The sequence below is a fragment of the Myotis davidii genome, unplaced genomic scaffold (genome assembly GCF_000327345.1).
Source record: "Myotis davidii unplaced genomic scaffold, ASM32734v1 scaffold88, whole genome shotgun sequence".
NCBI lineage: Eukaryota > Metazoa > Chordata > Mammalia > Chiroptera > Vespertilionidae > Myotis > Myotis davidii.
Window position 1 is genome coordinate 2,889,871 of NW_006300377.1, and position 7,581 is coordinate 2,897,451.

At 43.9% G+C, this 7,581-nt stretch overlaps 1 pseudogene; it reads left to right on the forward strand.

Annotated features, from left to right (window-relative positions):
- Nucleotides 1-3,460: 3,460 nt before the first annotated feature.
- Nucleotides 3,461-4,717, forward strand: LOC102751307 (annotated as a pseudogene).
- Nucleotides 4,718-7,581: the final 2,864 nt, after the last annotated feature.

Below are 7,581 nucleotides of genomic sequence, written 5' to 3' on the forward strand. Positions count from 1 at the left end.
CTCACACCAGCCAAGGGTCAGCAGGGGGAGGGACAGGAGGAGCTGTCCCTGGTTCTGACACCCAAAACAAGTTCACAAATGTAATTCCACCCAAGCTGGAACTGAACTGACCCAAATGAAGCCTATTTCCTGGGTCTTCTGCAACACACATGGAGGACCCAAAACCCTAAACTTGGCCAGGCTCCATTATTTTTTTAAAATTATATTACATGCTCAATAATGAAGATATTGTAATGGAACTGTACATTGGCATTTTATATCAGTATACTAGTGGCCTGGTGCACGAAATTTATGCACATTAAAAGGGGATTAATTAATTATCGCTTCTCGGCCTTTTGGCTAAGAGCAAGTGTAAAAGGGGATTAATTAGAGAAAATATTTTAATATTGCTAACTGCCCTTTCTCTATAATAGAAGTGTCAGAGATGAAAGAATATTAGTAAAATGTATATGCAAATCTTCCTCCTGTCAGAGTCTGGGGTGCACCATGGGATCCAGAGTCAAGTCCCCACCCACCCACATATGCCTCAAAATCGCACGAGACCCAGGCCCGGCCAGCCCGCCCCCTCATTGGGCTAGATCCAGACCTGACCGGTCCCACCCTTGTCAAGCCCCGCTGGGTGGGGGGGCACAGCCTCAGGTCCCCTGGCCTGGTGCCAGGGTGAGGGGGCACGGACTGAGGTACCCCTGTCAAGCCCCGCCAGGTGGGGGGGGGGAGCGGCCTGCGGTCCACCAGCCTGGCACCAGGGTGGGGGGTGCAACCTGAAGTCCCCCATCAAGCCCCACCAGGTGGGGGGCATGGCCTGAGGTCCTCCAGCCTGGCACAGGGGTAGGGGGCGTGGCCTGAGGTCCCCCGGCCTGGCACCAGGGCAGGGGGCGCAGCCTGAGTTCCTCTGGCCTGGCGCCAGGACGGGGGAAGCAGCCTGAGGTCCCCCGGCCCAGCACTGGCGTGGGGGGGGGCGCACCTTGAGGTCCCCTGTCAAGCCCTGCCAGGTGGGAGGCGCAACCTGAGGTCCCCCAGCCTGACACCGGGCAGGGGGCATGGCCTGAGGTCCCCTGTCAAGCCCTGCCATGTGGGAGGTGTGGCCTGAGGTCCCCCGGCCTGGCACCAGGGTGGGGGGGCACGGCCTGATGTGCCTTGTCAAGCCCCACGGGAGGGTGGGGAGGGGCAGCCTCAGGTCCCTACTGATTGCTCCTTAAGGCTTGCTTGGGAACTCGGCCTCAGCTGTGGGTGCAGCCATCTTTGTGGTGGAGTGATGGTCAATTTGCATATCCCCTCTTTATTATATAGGATTCCTTTGGAAAGCAATTTGGCAATATTTAACAACAGTCATATTGTGTTCCTGTGCTTTGATTTATAATTCCACTTAGTTACATACTGAAACATTTGAAATCAGAAAAACCTGGCTCAAATATCAGCTCTACCACAAGTGGACATATAACCTTGATCAAGCCATAGTCTCATTATGAACTGTAATTTCCTCACTCATAAAAATCTCATAGAGTCGTGAAAAGATTAAATTAATTAATGAATGGTAAAGGCCAAACACAGCAATTAGCACTTATAGGTGCTGAATACATGATAATTCCCATGGTCTTCTGATACGCTCCTGGGACATGTCCTCATTTTCTTTCTACATAATCTCAATCATTATCATAGCTTTCCTTTCCTTTAATAGTAAATAAAAATAGAAAATGAAGAGAAGAGCAAATCAATCATACCCTCTTTTAACAAAATATATTTTTATTGATTTCAGAGAGGAAGGGAGAGGGAAAGAAAGAAACATCAACCATGAGAGAGAATCATTGACTGGCTGCCTCCCATGCGCAGTAGGGAATCAAGCCCACAACCCAGGCATGTGCCCTTGTCCAGATCAAACCCGAGACCCTTCAGTCCGCAGGCCGACACTCCATCCACTGAGCCAAACCAGCCAGGACAGTCATACCCTTCTTAAAGGGATGACACTTATATTCCTATTGCCACCTTAGTTGGGCTACAAGAACCACCCACTAATAGGTTTCTGGCTTGAGCAAATCAGAGGTTGGTGGTACCATATCCTGAGATTAAAAACACTAAAAGAGGAGCAGGTTTGGCAAGAAAGATAATGACTGCAAGATATTCTAGTACAGCTGTCTCGTACATGGTTGAATATATAATGTGAAACCCAGAAAAAAAGTTTCACTTAAAGCTCCATATTTAAGAGTTAAAAGCATACAGATAGTAACTGGAGCCATAGGCATCAATGAGAACTCACAAAGCGGGTGTGTTGCATGAAGAGAGAATAAAGATAAAACCCTAAAAAACATCACTTGCCCTAGCCGGTTTGACTCAGTGGACAGAGCCTCGGCCTGGGGGCCGAAGGGTCCCAGAGTCGGTCAAGGACATGTATCTCGGTTGCAGGTTCCCCTCCACACAAGCCCTGGTCAGGGCACATGCAGGAGGCAACCAATCAATGTGTTTCTCTCATATCAATACTTCTCTCTGTCTTTCACTCTCTCTAAAAATCAATGGAAAAATATCGAGTGAGGATAAAAAAACAAACACAAAAAACCAACAAAAAACCACCAACAGCCCTCGCCGGTTTGGCTCACTGGATAGAGCATCGGCCTGCGGCCTGAAGAGTCCCGGGTTTGATTCCGGTCAAGGGCATGTACCTTGGTTGCAGGCACATCCCCAATAGGGGATGTGCAGGAGGCAGCTGATCAATGTTTCTAACTCTCTATCCCTCTCCCTTCCTCTCTGTAAAAAATCAAGAAAAAATATTTTTTTAAAAAAACACCAACAAACAAAATACCACTTAACTCATGCCCCATATAAAAATGGTAGTAAGTCCTAACCGAATTGGCTCAGTGGATAGAGCATCAGCCTGCAGACTCAAGGATCTCGGGTTCGGTTCCGGTCAAGGGCATGTACCTTGGTTGCAGGCACATCCCCAGTAGGGAGTGTGCAGGAGGCAGCTGATGGATGTTTCTCTCTCATCAATGTTTCTAACTCTCTATCCCTCTCCCTTCCTCTCTGTAAAAAATCAGTAAAATATATTTTTTAAAAATGGTAATAAAATCCTGTGGATTTTAACTCCTAATATATTTTAATAGTCTCTACTTTTCTATATCCCTACTGCTATTATCCAAGCCTAGGTTACCACTAACTCTTGCCTGGATAAGTGAAACAGCCCCCTAACTCCCTACCTCTAGTCTTATATTCTTAGATACATTCTCTAATTGCATCAGGGTGATCTTTCCAAAATACAAATACATATTCATTCATTCAACCAACATTTACTAAATGCCTACCAGTTAGTGAACAAAGCAGACCTGTACTTCCTTGCACTTACAAAGAATACAGTGATAGACAATAAACAAATTTAAAAAACCCCAAAATACATTCCAAGACAAGTGCTTTGGAAAAAAAAAAAAAAAAGAATGGGTTGCTGTAAGACAGAATAAGAGGATAATTGAAAATGGTGACTATATCAGTGGTGAAGAAAGATGAAGATCAAGTCCAGGCAGATGACAAGTGTGGTAGGTAACAGACTTCAGCTCAAGAATCATTTCCATAAGAATCATTTCATTGATGAGAAGGGACAGCCCTCACCTGCTACCATGGTCCGTTAGCAAGAGAAACAAAGAGATGCAGATGAGGGCAGCAATTAACCAAAAGTTAATAGAAACTGCAGGAAGAGAATGCCTCAAAGAGCTGCTTTGAGGCATTAATTCTATATGGCTGAAAGGATCAACTGAAGGCACACTGTAAAGAGGTAATTAAAGAGAAAGAACTAGAACACATTACTGTTGATGACTTGGTGGCTGAAATCACATCATAAGGCAGAGTCCTGGTACCTGACAGTGTAAAGAAGGGGCTTCTGCCTGGCAGGCATGGCTCAGTGGTTAAGCATCGACCTGTGTACCAGGAAGTGATGGTTCAATTCCCGGTCAGGGCATATGTCTGAGTTGTGGCCTTGATCCCAAGTGTGGAGGGTGCGGGAGGCAGCTGATTGATGACTTTCTCTCCTCATTAATGTTTCTTTCGTTTTTTTTAAATCTTTAATTTCTTTATTGGTTAAGGTATTACATATGTGTCCTCACCCCCCCCATAACCCCCAACCCTCCCCCCCACTCATGCTCTCATTCCCCTGTTGTCTGTGTCCATTGGTTGGGCTTATATGCATGCATACAAGTCCTTTGGTTGATCTCTCCCCCTTACCCTCACCCTTCCCTACTTTCCCGCTGAGGTTTGACAGTTTGATTGCCGCTTCTCTGTCTCTGGATCTGTCCCTATGTGGTATTTATCTTTCTCTGACTGGCTTATTTCACTTGGCATAATGCTCTCCAGTTCCATCCATGCTGTTGCAAATGGGATGTTTCTATCTCTCTGTCCCTCTCCCTTCCTCTCTGAAATAAATAAAAATATATTTTAAAAAAAAAGAAGGCACTTCTATAAAGAGTAAGAACATCCCTAGCCAGTAGCTCAGTGGTTAGAGTGTCGGCCCATGGACTGAAGCGTCACAGATTTGACGCTTCAGTCAAAGGCACATTGGTCAAGGGCACATTGATGTCTCTCTCTCCTCTCTCCTCTCTCTCTCTCTCTCTCTCTCTCTCTCTCTCTCCCTCCCCCCATCCCTTCCACTTTCTCTAAAAATCAAATAAATGGAAAAAATATCCTTGGGTAAGGATTAACAAAAATAAGAACATTCCTTGCTCAGCATTCCAGCCTTTAAGATTGAATTAGATTGTGTTGTTTTGTGGTTTTATTTCTGAAAATACAACCTGCCATAAATTAGAAATTGATTTCCCAATAAAATCCTTTTTTTTTTTTTGAGGGGGTTGGTGAATCCTCACCTGAGGATATATTTTCCATTGCTTTTTTTTTTAAAATATATTTTATTGATTTTTTACAGAGAGGAAGGGATAGAGAGAGAGAGTTAGAAACATCGATGAGAGAGAAACATCGATCAGCTGCCTCCTGCACATTCCCCACTGGGGATGTGCCCGCAACCCAGGTATATGCCCCTGACCGGAATCGAACCCGGGACCCCTCAGTCCGCAGGGCGATGCTCTATCAACTGAGCCAAACCGGTTTCGTCTTCCATTGCTTTTTAAGAAAGTGAGGGAGGGAGGGAGGGAGGGAGGGAGGAAGGGAGGGGGAGAGAGAGAAACATCGATGGGAGAGAGCCCCATTGACTGATTGCCTCCCCCATGATCCCCAATCAGGGGTGGGGAGTGAACCAAAACCCAGGTATGTGCTCTTGACCAGGGATCAAACCCAGATTCTTTAGTGTGCAGACTGACACTCTAACCATTTAGCAACACTGGCCAGGGCCAAAATGAAATCCTTTTTTGCATGATGGTATACAGTTTTCAGTAATGATGTTCATTGTATTGTTATTCCCCCCTAAATGTTATTTTAATAAATATCTCATGAATAACATTTTTTAAAAAGCTAAAATATTGATCATCAGCATGTAAGTTAGGATGTGGGATGATAAGACTTAAAGTGTTCTAAAGGTTCTTGTACTGCTTAGGACAAGGATAAAGGTATTGATTCATGTAGACTTCGGTAAGCAAACATGATATAACTTTTAAAAAAGCTATTAAATGAATAGAAAAGGTCCCCGACCGGTATGGCTCAGTCGTTGAGTGTCAACCCATGCACCAGGAGGTCAGGGTTCAATTCCTGGCCAGGGTACATGCCCCGGTTGCAGGCTGAATCCCCAGCAGAGGGCATGCAGGAAGCAGCTGATCAATGATTCTCTCCCATCACTGATGTTTCTCCCTGTCCCTTCCTCTCTCTGAAATCAATTAAAAAAAAAAAAGTGAGGCCGAAACCGGTTTGGCTCAGTGGATGGAGTGTTGGCTTGCGGACTGAGGGGTCCCAGGTTCGATTCCGGTCGGGGGCATGTGCCTGGGTTGCGGGCACATCCCCAGTGGGAGATGTGCAGGAGGCAGCTGATCAATGTTTCTCTCTCATCGATGTTTCTAGCTCTCTGTCTCTCTCTCACTTCCTCTCTGTAGGGGGTCAATGAAATATATTAAAAAAAAAAAAGAATACAGATTCTCATCTCCAGAGATTCTGATTAAAAAAAAAAGTGAGGAATTTGTCCTATTAAGTCTTATTACAAAAACGTGGTAATTAAGACAGTGAGATAAGTGGCCTAGAGTTAGATAAATTGGCTAGTAAAACAGAATGCAGAGTCTGGAAACAATATAGAGTCTGGGAACAATGACAAAGGTGGCATTGCAGACCACTAGACAAAGGCCAAACTAATTAATAATGGAACTGGGAAAACAGATTATCTATGTGGAAAAATATAAAATCTGAGTCCTATTTTCACCTCATACACAAAAATCAATTCTGCTGAAAGGCAAGTCTTGAAAAACATTAAGAAAAAAATATAAGCAACTTGAGATGGGAAAGAACCAAAACATACTAACCAAAAACATACTTAGCATTAAAAAATAAAAAGACCATCATTTCAACTAGATTAAAATTAAGAATTTACATGTGCCCTACCAGCTAGGACCTAGCTGGTTTGGCTCAGTGGATAGAGTGTCAGCCTGGGGACTGAAAGGTCCAGGGTTCGATTCTGGTCAAGGGCACATGCCCCGGTTGCGGGCTCAATCCCCAATGGGGATCAACTCCCTCATCATTGATGTTTCTATCTCTCTCTCCCTTCTTCTCTGAAATCAATTTAAAAAAAACATATTTTTAACCGTTTGACTGCTAAGGAGCGCTATCGCGCTCTTCTTATTTAAAACAAATTTATGTAAACAATTGGTATTTTTTAATTTTTGTTGTTGCAAAGCAATACAAGTGAGTTTATTGTATAAAAAGTGTTTTACATTTTTTCCCATACACGCGCAATTAGTGCCGCAGTTTTGGCATATGTCCGAAAAAATATGTCAGCAGCCAAACGGTTAAAAAAGAATTTAAATTCATCAACAGATATTACAAAGAAAGTGAAGACAAAGCAAAAACCAGTATTTACAATACAAATAACCATCAAATTATAAGTACCCAATATTTATTAAGAACACCTAAAAATTTAAGAAAAACAGATAATTACATATTTTTTAAATAGCTTTTTAGTACCCAGAAAGGGCCCATTCTGTGCTCAGCACACTGAGAGGGGAAAAGAAACAAAGAAGAAAAAGAAAAAACACCAACTCACATAAGAGCACATCCTGGTAAAACTCCAAATTTTGAGGGGGGAAAAAAGAGATCTTAGAAGCTTCCTATCGAGCACTTAGCAAACTGTTTTGCTATTGATTCTTTTACCTGTTTTATGTGAGGGCAGGGAAAATGTCCACCTTCCTCAGGAATACTCCCGGCGCCAAAGTGCCTGGAAAAGGGAAGGTGCATAGTATTCGTTGGATCAATGTGGTGTAATTTTTGAAACTACACCCCCATCTAAACGCCTCCTTATTGATGGCGGGCATTTTAGGGTTGACAACATCACTGCATCGATTAAAGCGATGAATCCGTAAATGAATACCAGTTTTGTGGTTGTTCATCCTCACCTGAGGTGATTTTTTCCATTCATTTTTTAGAGAGAGTGGAAAGAGGCGGGGGGGCGGGGGGGGG